The following is a 15,560-nucleotide window of genomic DNA, read 5'->3' as shown; positions in this document are numbered from 1 at the left end:
GGGAGGGAAGAAGGAAGGAAGGAAAGAACCTGGGTCAACAGTGTAAGTGCAGCCCTGAGTCAGGGCTCCTGGGGCTTGTTGTGCTGTCTGCCTGTGTCCCTGTGTTTCTCTAAATGAAGCAGTAACCCTCCCGTAGAGACCACCAGATGAGGACTCCCCGAGTCCCCTGGCCCCTTCGCTGCCCCTGCCTCGGGAGCTGAGGGTCCCCTCTAAGGCTGTAGTCTCCATGCATCCCTATCCTTCTGCTGCGCTGCTCCCTGGGGTGGGGTCCTTAAACCAGGCCCAGCCCTGGGGTGTGGAGGGTGCAGCGACCCTGACGTCACCATACACAGATGTCATGAAAATGATGCACTGTGGCCTCACAGCTCAGGAAGGGAACTGCGCTGGGGATGCTTGCTACCTTGTTTTCTCTGCGCCATTCCCCGGGTAGTTCGGCTCTTGCCCTTTGCTCCCAAACCCTTGAGGAAACAGGACCTGCTGTATGTGGCCTCTAACTCCCAGTGCCCTAGTTATACGGGGTTGGAGACTCAAATGCCTTCAGGAGCCTGGCAGGTGGCTGAGAGAACCATGTGAAACAGCTGGGGACCAGGCTATAGGGAGGGGTGGGGTCTGTGGAGAACTGGGCAGAGAGCATTTGCCTAAAGGCCTTCATGTAGCTGCACAGCACTGCGCAGGGTGAAGCTAATGCTGCCAGCAGGCCAGTCACAGGGCTCTTCACTGTGTAGTCTTTAGCGCCTGTGTCACAGCTCCCTCTTCCCCAGTTGCCGTGTGACCTTGGCAAATCAAGCCTGTTTCCTCTCTGTAAGTAGGGGTAATAATACCCCCTATTAGAGTTGATGTGCTGACGAAAGTAAAGTGATACATTCCTTAAATACTGCGTAAAATACTCTTGATATAGCACCTGTATTCCCTTTCTCTGCATGTGACAAATTACCAAACACTTAGCACTTAAGCAACATGTTTATCACTTCAGTTTCTGGGCATGGCTTAGCCAGGTCTTCTGCAAGGCTGCAAACAGGAACCCCAGGACTGGGTTCTCATCTAGAGGCTCGACTGGGAACAGTTCGCTTTCAAGCTCTTCGGGGTATTTATTGGCAGACCGCACTTTCTTGCCACTGGAAGACTCGTGGCAGCTCTTTCTTCAAAGCCAGCAATGGAGAGAGACTCTTAAGCAAGTCCACCAGCAAGACCGAGTCTTACATAATGTAATACAATCATGGGAGAGACATCCGGTCACCTGTGCCGCACTCTGTGGGTTAGAAGCAAGTCCCAGGGCCCACCTACACTCGAGGGGAGGGGATCCCAGAAAAACATGAACATCAGGAGGCCAGATCACGTGGCCACCTGAAAGTCCATCCGCCACAGCAGCTGAAAGATTGTTGGACATCATTACGATTGATTGGGTGCCACATGCCAGGCAGTGACGCGGGGGTCCGGCGGGGGGAGTTCATACATATCATTCCATCTATTTTTACTGTTCTATGAGTAAACGGAAACTCAGAGAGGCCAAGCAAGTTATCTAAACTCATCCAGCTAGTAAGCGACACAGCAGGATTTAAACCCAGGTCTCTGCTGTCTTCCCTAGACATGATATTCAAGGTCAGGGTCAACTTCAAGCCATCCCTGAGGAGCCCTCTAACACCCCAAAAGTATTTTGTTCTGGCGGTCAGTTCTTTCCCTGGGTTCAAGTCCTTCAGCTCTTGTTCTGCTAGGTCCTGTCCTTGGCTGCTGAATTTCTCTGTGCCGCCTTCCTTTCGCTCTGTCCTCAGACACTGCTTGAAATGGTTTGGGTTTCTCGCCCCAGATTTACATCCAGCTTCAATTTATCTGTCCATGATTTTTGTCTCTTGTTAACTCCTTCCCACTCAACAAAACTCTACAAACACTCTCCTATGAAGAAAGCCCTGGGCTGGAGACTCCCTCTGCCCCCAACATTCTTACAGTCTAGTGAAGAGGCAGCATGTTCATTACTAATCCCAGTCCAGTGGTTCAGAGCTTTTTGAGGATAAGGACAATTAAAAACTAAAAAATACTGTTCTTAAAGAAGATTAAAATCATTTTCTGTCAAGAAAATGAATAAAAACATCAGAATTAGACAATACAGAGAGGGTTTGGACACCTTCACAAAGTCATCAGGCATGTAGGTCCCTCTTATCCAGCAGCCCTGCCTCATGGTCCAACATGGTTGCTAAGCTCCAGCCATCATGTCCTCATTCCAGTCAGCATGAAGGAGGGAGAGGCAAAGATTAATCATCCCTAACCACCCAGATCAGGTCATCTCTCCAGTCATATGCTCCCTTGGCACTTTTGCTTCCCTTTCAGAATGGAGAGTAATTTATTCTTTGTGTCTATTTGTTTGATGACCGTCTACCACTCTCCCTTACCTCTCACCAGACTAGAAACTCCATGAAGTCTGGCATCATGTCTGTCTCCTCTGTTGCTCTAGCCCTGTTGTGCAGCACTGTGCCTGGCACATAGTAGGTGCTCCACGAATAGTTATTAATAGGAGGAACTTTTTACATGTTGTTAATATTATGATGAGTCAGAGTTGGCCTGGTCCAAATCCAGAGTTTCTGAATTGAGTCTGTAATGATGAGTGCTGCTATGGGCCAGGCCCTGTGCTAAGGGCTTCCCATGCATCATCTCATTTTAATCCTCACCAGAACTCTGGGAGGTAGATACTGCTGTTACCTACGGTTGGCAAATGGGAAAATGGCACCAGGTCATGGAACTACTAAACGTGAAAGCTGTGATTTGGACTTGGCTCTCCTGACGCGAGTCCTGTATTCACTCACTTCCTGCCTTTCTGGGGAGCCACCATTGCCTCCAGACCTCCCCCACGGCAGCCCTGGCTCTCTCGGTTGCAGCAGACAGCTCAGCAGGCACTGATGCCATCACAGGGGCTCAGGAAGCCTTCTGCATTTGGCACCGTGTCCCAAAGTGGCATCTCTCCTGCAGATGTGGTAGGCACCAACACTGATTGGGAGCATGCTGGTTCCCCAGCTTTCCTTCCCCTCTAACAGCTTTTTAGGAGCCTTTGTGGACCCGGGAGCTTTCTCAGACTACAGAGGAGGGGTAGGTGGGATTGCAGGGCCTGGGACATGTCTTGTAGTGGGTGCTGTGTGTTACGGTGCTTAAGCTTTTGCTTCCCTCTCAGCGGGGCCCACTTGGTAAAGGGAGGGTGACGGGGAAACTCTGGTGCCTACCAGGCTGCCCTTGAACCACGTGGGGCTTACAGAGCCCCCAGTCCAAGGAACAGTACATTGGGGGAGGGGTTCTGGTATCTCCCCTCAGACTTAAAGAAATACTCCAGATAGGGGCTAAATTCTGGCTTGAGTCAAGGAATCAGAGTATCCAAGCCATAAAGAGCCCTTCTAGACCTTCATTGCACAGATGGGACGTGGGAGCCCAGAGAGGGAATTGACTTGCCAAGATCAGACACCGAATGCGACTGTGGCTCATTTGACTGAAGAGTTCATCTGGCCCACAGGCCGTCCGAGGGGGCGTGGAGGAGGGTACGAGTTTCACCCCTGGCTTGAAGAGGTTGCTGAGGCTCAGTGGTGGGGGCAACAGTGGGCTCGGCCAATTCTAGTCACTGCTGTCTTGCTCCCAGTGGTCACCAGCAGGTGGCGCTAGGCACCCAGTGGCCACTTAACTCCCAGAAAAAGGGAACCACAGACCCGTGTCTGGGAGTAATCAGGGAAGAGGCTGGCTTTGGGGCCACTTCCAATCACCTTCCCTCTGGAACCCCTGTGCTTGGGCACCCTGGGGGAGGAGGGACAGGAGGCCCCACGTGGGGTTCCTCTGGTTCCAGACCCTTTGGGGGGTTGTTCTGTGGTCAGTGAGCAGGCGCCCCAGGGTGTGCTTCATTTTCTCATTTTGAGCAATGATGGAGTAAAAGCAATGAGGACAAGTGGGTGCCTCGGCTGACGTGAGGTTCAGCCTGGGCTTCAGCTCAGTCCCCTTCCCCTCAGCTCACTTGTACATGCCCATACTCAGTGCACAGGGCGCTTCCTTCTCTTCTGGGCAAAGCCCAGAGAACTCAGGATCCCCCTGAGAGGCTGTCTGGTTCCTAGAACCTTCCTCTCCTCCCTCCTTCCTTCTATCACCCTCTCTCTCTCTTCTCTCCATCTGCTCTCCCCTCTTGCCTCTCTTTCCTGCCCCTCGTCTCTCTCCCCTCTTTTCTCCCTCTCTCCTGCATCCTGTTCCTCTGAGGCACCCTGCAGGTCTAGCCCCTGCCCCCAGCACCTTATCTGCAAACGCAAACAGGGACCAATGCCAGTGGGTTTCTAGGATGTGGTTTCCATGGCAACAGTGCATCTCCTGCCTCTGTGGTTCTCAGCCCTGGGCAGGTTGCTGTGGAGACTCACCTCACTGAAGAGTGATTTGTGGAACTGTTTTTCTTAGCTTCATCTCGTTCCTTCTCTCCAGAAATTCTGCCAACCCAAATGGGCTTTTTCCCACTGATGGCAGACCTGGAAGACTTCTCCAGTGGGCTTTCCCGCCCAGGGCCACAAAGGCCTGGAGAGCATTCTGTTTACTCAGGGTTCCCCTGGTAACCTTCTCCCGTTCTAATGGGGAGAGTAAGACACGGCTAGAGGCTGGGGTGAGGGGTCTCCACAGAGAAACAGGGCAAAGCAGACCCGGTTCCCACCTTTCCTGCCCACAGCGCCCTTCAGTACGCTGGCCCCATTGCTTGCAGCGAATGATGTCAGCCTGAGAGCTTCCGCTCATCAGCCATGTTCCCCAAGAGTCCTCAGCTTTGGCGAGAAGGCGAGAGGCAGCAAGAGGGATGTGGTGGGGAAAAGAGGGATGTGAACATGGGGGAAAAGAGGTGGATTAAGAGAGAGAAGAAGAGTATTAGGATGGGGGAAAAGTGAGGCGAAGAGACAGGGATCTTAAGGGGAGAGGGAGAGGGTGAGGGTGAGAGTTCAAGTCAACACAGAAAGCCAGCCCATGAATCTGTAGCAGGAGAATTTCTCTGGTGTTAATGTTCCTTGTAAATCACTCCACATCCCCAAACCCCAAGCAGGCCTCTTTCTCTGCCAAGGAGAGAATGTGTTTGTCGACATAGAAACATATTAGGTGCGTTGTGCCCCCTCCCTCCCCCAAGTTGAAAGCCATTACAATAATTAATGAAGGCAGGAAATTAAAGAGTCGTTTTCCCCCATTCTCCCCAAATAGATCAGTTGGGGGGTGGGGAATATGTGCTACACTGCAGACAGGAGAAGCGGGGGCTAGAGGAGGGGGTGTGCAGAGAGGTGTTTACAGACACAGCTGTAGACAAAGGACCTACTGGAGGGGGCAGAGGGGCTGGGGGCGGGGAGGAGGAGAGCTTGCTCTGCTTCCCCTCCTGGTTTACAAGGCATGAGGGGTTCTGTCACCATGGAAACAGGTCTGGGGGACACGAAGGTGTATCAGTCCTCCACTCCTGGAGGCTCCTGGATTGTCCTCTGAGTGTGTGATGGCCAGACCTCCCTTAGTCCTGTTGAGTGCAAGCAGGAGCCCTTTCTGGGGTGTTGGGTGAGGGCTGGTGGCCAGCTCTGGTCCCCCTCCCTAAAACCAACTCACTGCATGGCACAGGTACTGGTGGTGCACCCTGAAAGTTCTGTAATCAGGTGTACTTCACTGCAGATGTGACAAGCCAGTTTTAGCTCAGGCTGAGAATCGTTACAGTCTTTTAGGTAACTTGTCTCATTTTGCCTAATTTTGAGGTCTTAATGATTCATTCCTTCCTTCCCTGTTTTCCTCCATCCTTCCTCCTTCCTTCCTTTCCTCCCTCTCTCCATCCCTCAATCTTTCTTCCTCTCTTATTTCTTTGGCCAGTCTGTTTTCTAGCCTAATTTCATATTTCTAGGAAATATTCATATACAGATGGTCCCCAACTTACAATGGTTCAACTTAACGATTTTTCAACTTCACAATGGTGCAAAAGCGATAACACATTTAGTCGAAACTGAACTTTGAATCTTGAATTTTGATCTTTTCCCGGGTTAGCGATATGTGATGCTGGGCAGCAGCGCTGCAGCTCCAACAGCCATGCCGTCACGGGGATAAACAGCTGACACTCTTACAACCATTCTGTACCCACGCAGCCATTCTGCTTTTCACTTTCAGTAGAGTGTTCAATAAATTACACGAGAGATTCAACACTTTAAAATAGGCTTGCTATTAGACGATTCTGCCCAACTGTAGGCTCCCGTCAGTGTTCTGAGCATGTTTAAGGTGGGCTAGCTAAGCTATTGTATGATGTGCGGCAGGTTAGGTGTATTAAATGCATTCTCCACTCACAATGGGTTTATCTGGACGTAACTTCATTGTGTAAATCGAGGAGGATCTGTGATGTAATGTGTTTCTTGTGTGACAAAAAAGGTTTAACCCGTTCCATCTTGTGTGTCTGTCTTGCCTCCTTTTGAGCCTTCCAGAATTTTCTGATTTTTTTTCAAAACAAAACACACACAAAGTACACATAGTTTTCGACAGCAGGAGCCCGCTATGTCCCTCTTTGCCTGGCAAAGCAGTCAAGCTGTCCTTCTCTAAGACAAAACAAAACAAAACAAAAAAATCTCCCCAAAAAACGAAACAAAAGAAAACAAGAAACCAACCCCCCCCACACACAAAACACACTGTTTTTGTGTTTTCACATTTTGTGTGATATTTTTCATGTCCTTAATAAACAGTGTATGAGGTGTGATACTCCGTGGATGAGTCCCCATAACCTCCCCTGGTATCGTTTCCTCCTTTCTCTTGTTTTATTTTAGGCCTTGTGCATCTCTGAGCATTGCTTGGACTTAGCAGGCAGTTAGCTGCTGGGAAGGGGTAACTCAGCCGGTAGAGAGCAGAGGAGCTCATTAGCACCTTGGTGCTTGGCACTCTGGCACCACACAGTGTACCGCGCGGCAGCACGCTGTTTACTCTCCTTGTCATTGTGGATAGTGGCCTAGTGGGTACTAGACTTTGGGGACACACAGTAGACAGGACAGATGTGGTCCCTGCCCTCTGGGACATGACATCTGCTGGGAGAGACAGACACCAATCAATAGACACACAAAAATATAGCTACAAATTATGAAAAATACTCAACAGGGGAAAAGCAGGGTTCTGCGAGAGAGAATAGCAAGGCCCTATTGTAGGTTGGGGTTCAGGAGGAAGTGACATTTATACTGTGACAAAGTCCACCAGGCAAAGTGAAGGGTGAAGGGTGAAGGTCTCTAGCAGAGGTGGTGCCACCAGAAGCTGATGAGGCTTCAAACCCAGGGCGCCCCAGTGCACCAGAGCCTTCCCAGGCCCAGCAGGGACCCTTGCGATGTGTCGCCATGGCCACAGGTATTTGTAATAATTGCATAAATAAAATAATTTAACTGCAATCTGTTAAGACCACTGCGTTCTCCCTTCACTTTGCCTGACACTTGCAGGGGCCTGTCAGGGCATCACTGGGGTCTGGCTCAAGGGACACGGAGTTGGGGGGAGTCTGTCTGGCTTTAAGGAGACATGTCACCATGGCTGTGGCATTCGTGGCTGGCCGTCCTGGGGTGGGGAAGGCTCCTGTGCATTCTTGCCGCCCCCTGTTCCTGGCACAGAGGTGCCTCCTGGGGTGATGTGAAAGGCCCCAGAGCAGGTGGAGGGGAGGGAAATGAGCTTTGAACTGTGCAAAGGCAGAAGCTGGTCTGGAATAGCGTTTTGTGATGTTTGTGGAGTTCGTCAGCTTTTTAAAACTTGTAATTTGTTTTGATTTTCTCATTCTAAATAAGTTTTCACCTTTGTACCTATTTATTGTTTTTGGATTTCTGCATTCTTTTCTTTAAGGAACCTCTGCCCTCCAGCTGTAGATCTGGGATCTGCCCCCGTCTGTCTCCTCCTCTGAGGCCAGAGGAGCTTAATGGGTGCTCGAAGGGATGTCCCCCAGGCCAGAGCCGCTGGGTGCATCCTGTGCTGTGTGTTCAATGCTTAAAGCTCTGTGGACTTGGCTTTCCAGGCTTCTCGTGTCTCCCTCCACCCCTACCCTCAGACCACAATACATGGCCTTCTGCACTTGTTCTCTTTTAGAGTAGCTGTACTATCAAACAATGTTTATACATTGTTTATACGTCAAACAATGTTTATACTGTATGTGATATATTAGGTAGACAGGGCAGAATAAAAATACATGTATAATGTTTATACATAACACATAAAATTATGGAATGTCTAAAAGGAATGTGTATACACTAGGAAGGAGGGAAGGGAACCCACAGAGGTTTAAAAAGGGCTTGTGTGTGTGTTTCATGATGATGTGTTATGAGAGTGTGTGTGTGTTGGGTGTTGGCAACCCATGAGGATAAACGCAAAGTGAACCAAGGAATCTTCCAAGGAAAAATGCAAGGCCCGACAGGCCCTGGCTGTGTGGGTTTCTGAAGGGGGTGGGGATGGGGTGTGCTTGGGCTGGGCGTGCTGAGCTGGAAGCCTGACTCCACTAGCCCCCGCTCCAGCTGCTGGCCTCCCGCAGACTCAGCCCTTGCTTGCTTCCCCCACCTTGGGGTTCACACCACGGTGCCCCTCCCTGTCTATACTTTCCAAGCAACAAAACGAAGATGTGTTGACTCTTAGGTGGAGGCTTCAGCTTCCTTGAGGAAGAGCAGGAGTGTTGTTCGGGGCTGCACGCTGCTCGGTTCCTAACAGTTTCTTGTGCTCTGACCCAGTTTCCGCCAACCAGCCCCAGAGGGGCAGGTTTACACAGCTGGTTTACACGAGGGAGGTCTGGGCAGTGGCTCTTCATAAGCTCCAGGTCCCCTTGGACACGTGACCGAGCATCCTCGCTTGTATTTTGAGGCCTTGCTTGGTGGGCTGGAAGAGGCTGGGAGCTGGACCCTGGTCCTTTCCGTCCTCCTGGGCCTTGGGACAGGCCTGGCAAGGCCGGTGGGATGGGGGCGAAGATGCTGCTTTCCCGTCACAACTGGAACCGCAGGGATTACACAAAGAACGTAACTAAGGAGACAGGGCAGTTTGGCCATCCAGCCTGCCTCCCATCTGGAGATCTGGAATCCTCCTGGGAGCAGCGTGGGATGAGCTCATGTGCTGGGGGGTTTCCTCCAAAGCAGGAAGAACTCTTTGATCCACCATGGCTGGTCTTCCTGCGGCCGTTTTTAGCCCCCAGTCCGGGCCTGTGATGTGCAGAGCTCTGAGCTCTCCGGTTTCCTGTGACCATCCCAGCGCCTCTGGTGTATGGATGTGGTGACTGGACCAGTGAGTGGGCACATTTATGTCCACCCGCCACCCCAACGGGGGAACAGGCACCTGGAGGACCCGTGTGCCAGCCCCTCCTGTCTCTGCAACAGGAAGCACAGGCGGCATGGCACATACAAACCTGCTTCCTGGAATTACGGGCGCCATTCTTCCGGATGCAAGAGATCCCATTAAGAAATCATGCAAGGAAAAGACTACACACACTTATTTTAAAACAAACAGGAAGTTGTTATGGCTTCTTTGGACAGGGGGACATCCGTTTCATGAGAGTTTTACTCTGGGCAGCTTTTTCGCTGAACAAATGTAAGCTGAGTACCTGTTGAGTATGCAGCCCTGAGTGAGGGCCTGAAACAGGCCCTAGGGGTGGCTATGATGTGGTGGCTGCTTTCAGCAAGTTCATGGTCTCATGTGGCAGACAAATGGGTAAACATCTACTTTACAGTCTAGTGTGATAAGTGTAGAGATAAAGCAGGAAACAGGGTTCTTGGGAGCTCAGCCTCAGGGTGAGCAGAGTTAGGGCAGGTGTGATGGGATTTCGATGGTTGCCTCTACCTGCCCTTCTGCTTTCCCGACAGGACCTGTCTTCAACTGGGCGTCCACCGTGCCTGCTCAGAGAATCTTTATGAGGTTCTCTGGACACAGTGGACTCCACTGTAGCTTCGGGAAGAAAGAGACCCTGTTGGGAGTCAGCCAGTCAGCACGTTCCGTCCCCTGCCACAACGATTTGTTGGTGGGTGGACATGTGGTCCGTCCGAGTGAGTCTCAGGATTTTCCCTGGATTGCTGAGGCAGAGTTGCTTGCTTACTCCCTCTCTCTCTGGATCTGAGAGAGAAGTCTGTGGTTTGGGGGAGATTCTGGAAGCTACCTTGAGACCACACAGGAAGTCGGCCTTAGGATAAAGATAGCATCATGAATGGCAGAGAGGCAAAAGAAAGAAACTAGGTCCTTGGTGACATTTTTGAGCCACTGGGTCAAACCAGTCCTGAGATCCACTCTACTTCTGAACTTGCCACCTTAGGTGAACACTGCATTCCCTTTTTGTTTAATCCATTTGAGAAAGCTTTCACTGTTGTTACTTCCAACACGAAGTCCTAAGTGATGGAGGCTCTTGCTCCCTGAAGAAGGTGACACTGGAGATGGGTCTTGAAGCATGTGCTCTAGGGCAAACTCCATAGCGTTATTTTCTGGAGCCCTCTGACTCGAGTCGTCACCCAGCAAACACATGCCGAGCAGCGACTGTGCCAGATCCTCAGCAGTGCGCTGGGACAGTCAGGTGGATGAGGTGTGCCCCCCGGAGAAGCCCTTGCCTTAGAGAGGATGCAGGTGGGCACGTCTGCCGTGCTGCGATAGAGGGGTGCGGGGAGGGCTCTGTGCCCCCAGAGAGGAGGGGTGGCCCCCCGGAGAAGCCCTTGCCTTAGAGAGGATGCAGGTGGGCACGTCTGCCGTGCTGCGATAGAGGGGTGCGTGGAGGGCTCTGTGCCCCCAGGGCGGAGGGGTGGCCCCCCGGAGAAGCCCTTGCCTTAGAGAGGATGCAGGTGGGCACGTCTGCCGTGCTGCGATAGAGGGGTGCGTGGAGGGCTCTGTGCCCCCAGAGGGGGGGGGTGGCCCCCCCGGAGAAGCCCTTGCCTTAGAGAGGATGCAGGTGGGCACGTCTGCCGTGCTGCGATAGAGGGGTACGTGGAGGGCTCTGTGCCCCCAGAGAGGAGGGGTGGCCCCTCTTGGGTGGTCAGTGAGGCTGTGCGGCGCGAATGTTCGTTGTCATGATGGCCTGAGCAGCTTTGACTCCCCTCCCCCTGACTTCTCTCTGAGAGCTATGCCTCCCGCACTGCCGGCTCACTCCTGGCCGTTCAGGTGGGACCAGCCTGGTCAACCAGAGCGTTCCTTCCCTCTGCCCATGGCGCTCACTCAAGAGTTGGCTTCTGACCCCAAGCAAGATGAATGAAGGTGTCATACGGGCCTTTGCTGGAGTCTTGGGGATGCTGAGATGATAGGATGTTAGTTGAGGCTGGGGATCATGTCAGGGTTGCTTCCCAATCAGAAGAATTCTGGTCTTAGTGGGCTGGCTTTAAAATATGTCCAGGGAAGTCCCTGGCGATCTAGTGCTTAGGACTCCACGCTTCCACTGCAGGGGGCACGGGTTCAATCCCTGGTTGGGGAACTGAGATGCTGCGTGGCCAAAAAAAGAAAAAGAAAAAAGTCCATCTTCTTGAGTCCTCAAAGTGTTGACTCTCAGAGCAAGGAGGGACCTCAAAGAAAGCCCCTCAGGTCCAGTCTTCTAATGTGACCGACTAGAGAACAGAGGCCCAGAGGGTTGCCTGGCTTCCTCCCGTCCCGCTGCTATGCCGTGGCAGAGCTGGATGGAACGCTAGTGTCCTGCGTGCCCCTGCCCTCTATCCACTGTACCCAGGGTCTCCTCTTGTCCCTGTCCAGCTTCTCAGCTTCAGCAGGAATGAAACTGGCCCAGGGTCTAAACATTCAGGCATTAAATCACAAGGAATCCTGCTCTCTGAGGGGAGAGGGCTCTGCCTGCTGGAACTGTGGAAACTGCAGCCTGGAATCCAGCCTCCCAGGGCCCTGGACCCTGGAATCACTTCCCACAAGAGGGTGGGTGTCGGGAAAGAAAACACCTAGAAGGGGGCCGAGCTTAGCCCACCACCTGGCTCTGAGCGTGGGGGGTTCTTGGGCTGAGCTCAAGGTTACAGCCGTGCAGCCTGCCCCAGGCTCAGGAGAGCTGTAGATACACATCCATCAGCAGGAGGTGGAATGGAACAGAATAGCTCCAGAAGCCTCCCTTCCCAGCTGCCCTGGGGACCGGGGCCAGGTCACCTCGGCCCAGGCTGCTCCAGCTTCTCTCTCCAGGGCTGGTGAGAGGTATGGAGTGTTTGGGGTCTCTCGGGTTGGCACTGTTCAGAGAAAGACACAAACTGAGAGCTCACCTGGCCCCCAGCGTATACCCAGAAGGAGCTAGAGAAAGTCCAAGCAAAGACCAGTGAACAAGAAGTGGAGAGGCAGAGCTCAGCGGCCAGCTTTCCCTTCAGAGAATGACCTCTGGGGGCATGGTTTCTGTTCCAAGGACCGGCTACATGATTTGCAGAGCCCAGTGCAAAATACAAATGCTGAGCCCTTTTTTCAAAAATTACTCAGAATTTCAAGATGGCAGCTGCAGAGCATCAATCCCAGCGTGGGCTGGGCCTGGTGTGACTGCGGTTGCACATCCCTCAGCATCTCAGTGTTGGAAAGAGCTTGATCTGTTAGACTGTCCCTGAGCAGGCCCGGGGAAGTGCCCAGGAGCAGTCTTTGGAGCCAGCAGGGCTGGGGTCCTGGGATCTTGGCAAGTCATTTAACCCCTCCAGACTTTGGTTCCCTCATCTGTAGAATGGGGATAATCATGGGCCATTGTGGAGATGAAACAAGCTAATGCACAAATTGCTTAGAACAGGTTACACAAGGGTTTGCTGTTGTTATTTACACGCGCGCCCTTCTAGGGTGAAAATTTGTCTCCAGCTTCCCAGCTCACGTCAGGGCCTCCCCAGCTGCCGCGTCCAGGCTCTGGCTGCTCAGTGACGCAAAGAGGACTGCTGTGTTTGGAAGCCGGGAGGGGTTCCCGGGACCCACTCCACCCAGCCTCCTCTCACCTCTTCCCCAGGAGCAGGCCAGGGTGAGCCAGCGCTGATGGAGCTAGGACCCACTCTGGTCAGGAGCACATAGCTGTGGTTGCTGGGAACTCAGCCTCATAGATCTGCTGGTCCGAGCACTGAGCCATTTTCCCTGGAGTGCCGAGCTGGGGAAGGCTGCCAAGGTTGTCAGAGGGAGGGTCAGAGGGTAAACATGTAGGCCGATACCACCCCAGCTGAGGGAGGAGTGGGTGCTGGGAGTGGAGGGAAAGAACGGAGGGCACTTCCCCCGCCCCTGTGGTAGGAAGGGGCAGTGCCACGGAGAGCTGTGGGGAAGGGAAGGAGGGGGAAATGGCGACTCACTAGGTGGTCTCCACAGCCTCCTCTGGGCCAACCCGCTTGGCGGGGAGGTGGCGTGCTCAAACCACTTGGGACACCCAAGCCCTGGATTTTTGCCCCGGTCTTGCCCCTGGTCTCTCAGGGATCCCTCGGGGCTCCTTTATCATCTGTCAAGTGGGATTAAGGCTCCTTAGTTCAACAGAGATTCTCTGAGGACTGAGAATATGAGAGTGAGAGTAAGAGAGAAAGAGAGAGGGAGAGAGAGAAAGAATGAGAGAGACAGAGAGAGAAACAGAGAGACAGAGGGAGAGCAAGAGAGTTAGAGAGACAGAAGCAGAGAGAGTCAGGGGAGCAGAGAGAGAGAGAGAAAGGGAGAGAACACAGAAGCGCGAGGACCCCGTGCACGATCAGGTGCGCCCCTGGAGGGGCTTTGATGCCCCCTTGCTGCACACTTGCTCCAGGAGAGAAGAGCTCTGGGTCTCGAGCCCCGAAGTAGAGGTGCATCCCCCCTCCTCCAGGCCTGATCACCCAGGCCAGCAAGCCTTGTTCTTGGCAGGTTGGGTCCCTAGAAGTGAGGCAGTGAGTGGGTCTCCCAGCATTAGGGCTCTGAGCCGGACTCATCTGCCCGTTTGCCCTTTGAGCCTCCCATGGTGCCTACGAGCTGTCGGGCCAGGACGAGCTGCTTCTTAAGGACTTGAGCGTCCCACTGGGTGTATTTCTCAGCCATCTTCCAGGCGATGGCCCCCTGCTGACCCACCCTTCTGGGCCCCCAGACTCAGGCACCTTGAGGACGAATAGCAAACCAGCCGGATTCCAGGAGGCACAGGTCCAGTGTATGACCTTGGAGTGTTTGCTTTTTTAAGCTTAGAAAATATACAATTTTAATTTTCATCATGAAAACAATTGTGTTCTTAGAACTTCCAGGCGGCCCCTGACTCGGCCAGTCCTCATTTAGGCTGCCTCTCAAGAGGGAAAACTGCAAAATACAATAACTGAGAAAACAATGGGCCGGGGTTATATTTAACGTGGGGCCGGGCTCAGGGGCCTGCGTGCCACAGCACTGAGCGCTCACCTTCCTGTCCGCCATCTGGGCTTCTTGCTCTCCCAGCCACCCCCACCTCGCTGTCTCCAGCTGTCTGCACCCTGAAGCCATTACTGATGGAAAGTCAGCCAGGCCCGTCCCAGGATGGGAACAAGCCCCTTCCTCCCCGCCACCCTCCGCAGACCCTCCGTGTGATCCCACGAACCTTGACTGAGGTCACACTCCTGAGTCAGAGATATCCCTGAGTGGGACTGGCGCCTCTGGGGGTGGAGTTGTCTGAAAGAAAATCGTCCTGGCCTTTATCTGCTGCCTTCAGACCTCAGAAACACTTCACCCCCGATGCCCCCAGCCCACAGAGGACTGTCACTGCCCTTGTCCTGCTTAAACGTCGTAATCATCTAAGGCAGGCCCATTTTACAGATGAAAAAACTGAGGCATGCAGAAGTTAAGTGGGTTCATCACAGAGTTCCCATGTTGCTAGGAGAGTCTGCATCACAGGCAGTGGGCTGCTAAGGCCTCTTCCGGTTGTGACATCTGACGAGCATGATGTCCAGGTGCTGGGGGGAGCCTTCAATTGTGGGCATCTTGAGAGCAGATGGTACCTGTAGGAAGGCCATGGAGCAGGGCATTCAGAAAAGGGCCAGGGCCGTGGGGACAGGAGAGGGGAGGCCTCAGGCGGGAAGCTCCGTCAGAGAAGCCTTTCCAGACACCCAGTGAGGTCAGACCCCCTTCTCCCCGTCTCCTGCAGCACCCCAACCTTTCCTTCATTCAACTTTATACTTATTCCTGCCGTTACTATTTTTATACTCTGTCTCTTCCGAGATATTACAAGCTCCTTGAGGAAAGGGCGCATCCTCGTGGGCACACCATGAATAATTCCACCCCTCTTCCTCTTGGAGGACAAAGGGCTGCTCGAAATCCAGGCACACTGTGAATGGCTGTTCATTGATCCATCAGGCCGGCCTTTGCCAACCTTCAGGCTGTGGGGGACGTGAAATAGGAGACATGGAATTCAGTCCTTTCACGGACAGGGCTGGCTGCCCGCTTGCACCCTTTGCAGATCTTGTTCGGACTCTAAATTTCCCAGGATCTTCTGCAATCTCTGGTTTCAGTTGCTCCTCCGTGGAGTTTTCCTGACAAAGGTCTCCTTTTGACTTCATCAGCATCTTGACTATTCCTTGAGGGTGGGAGGTGGGAGGTGGTGGTGGGCGAGGTGAGGTGGTGGAGGCAGTGATGGGGAGGTAAACAGGGGTGTGGCTGGATCTGTTGTGGTCAGCTAAGGAGGGACTCATCGGGAGACCTGCCAGGTCACGCTCAGCTCTACCAGTGGATCTCAGTCAGCT

General features: G+C 53.0%; 1 protein-coding gene across 1 annotated transcript in view; it reads left to right on the top strand.

The window, feature by feature from the left end:
- FAM241B (family with sequence similarity 241 member B) overlaps nt 1-15,560 on the top strand; it is a 203,029-nt gene that overhangs the window by 10,777 nt on the left and 176,692 nt on the right. The gene's annotated exons all lie outside the window — the stretch shown is intronic.

This window comes from Delphinus delphis, chromosome 16 (genome assembly GCF_949987515.2).
Source record: "Delphinus delphis chromosome 16, mDelDel1.2, whole genome shotgun sequence".
NCBI classification, from domain to species: Eukaryota; Metazoa; Chordata; class Mammalia; order Artiodactyla; family Delphinidae; genus Delphinus; species Delphinus delphis.
The sequence above is the reverse complement of the archived record's forward strand: the minus strand, read 5'-3'. Positions and strand labels throughout refer to the sequence as shown.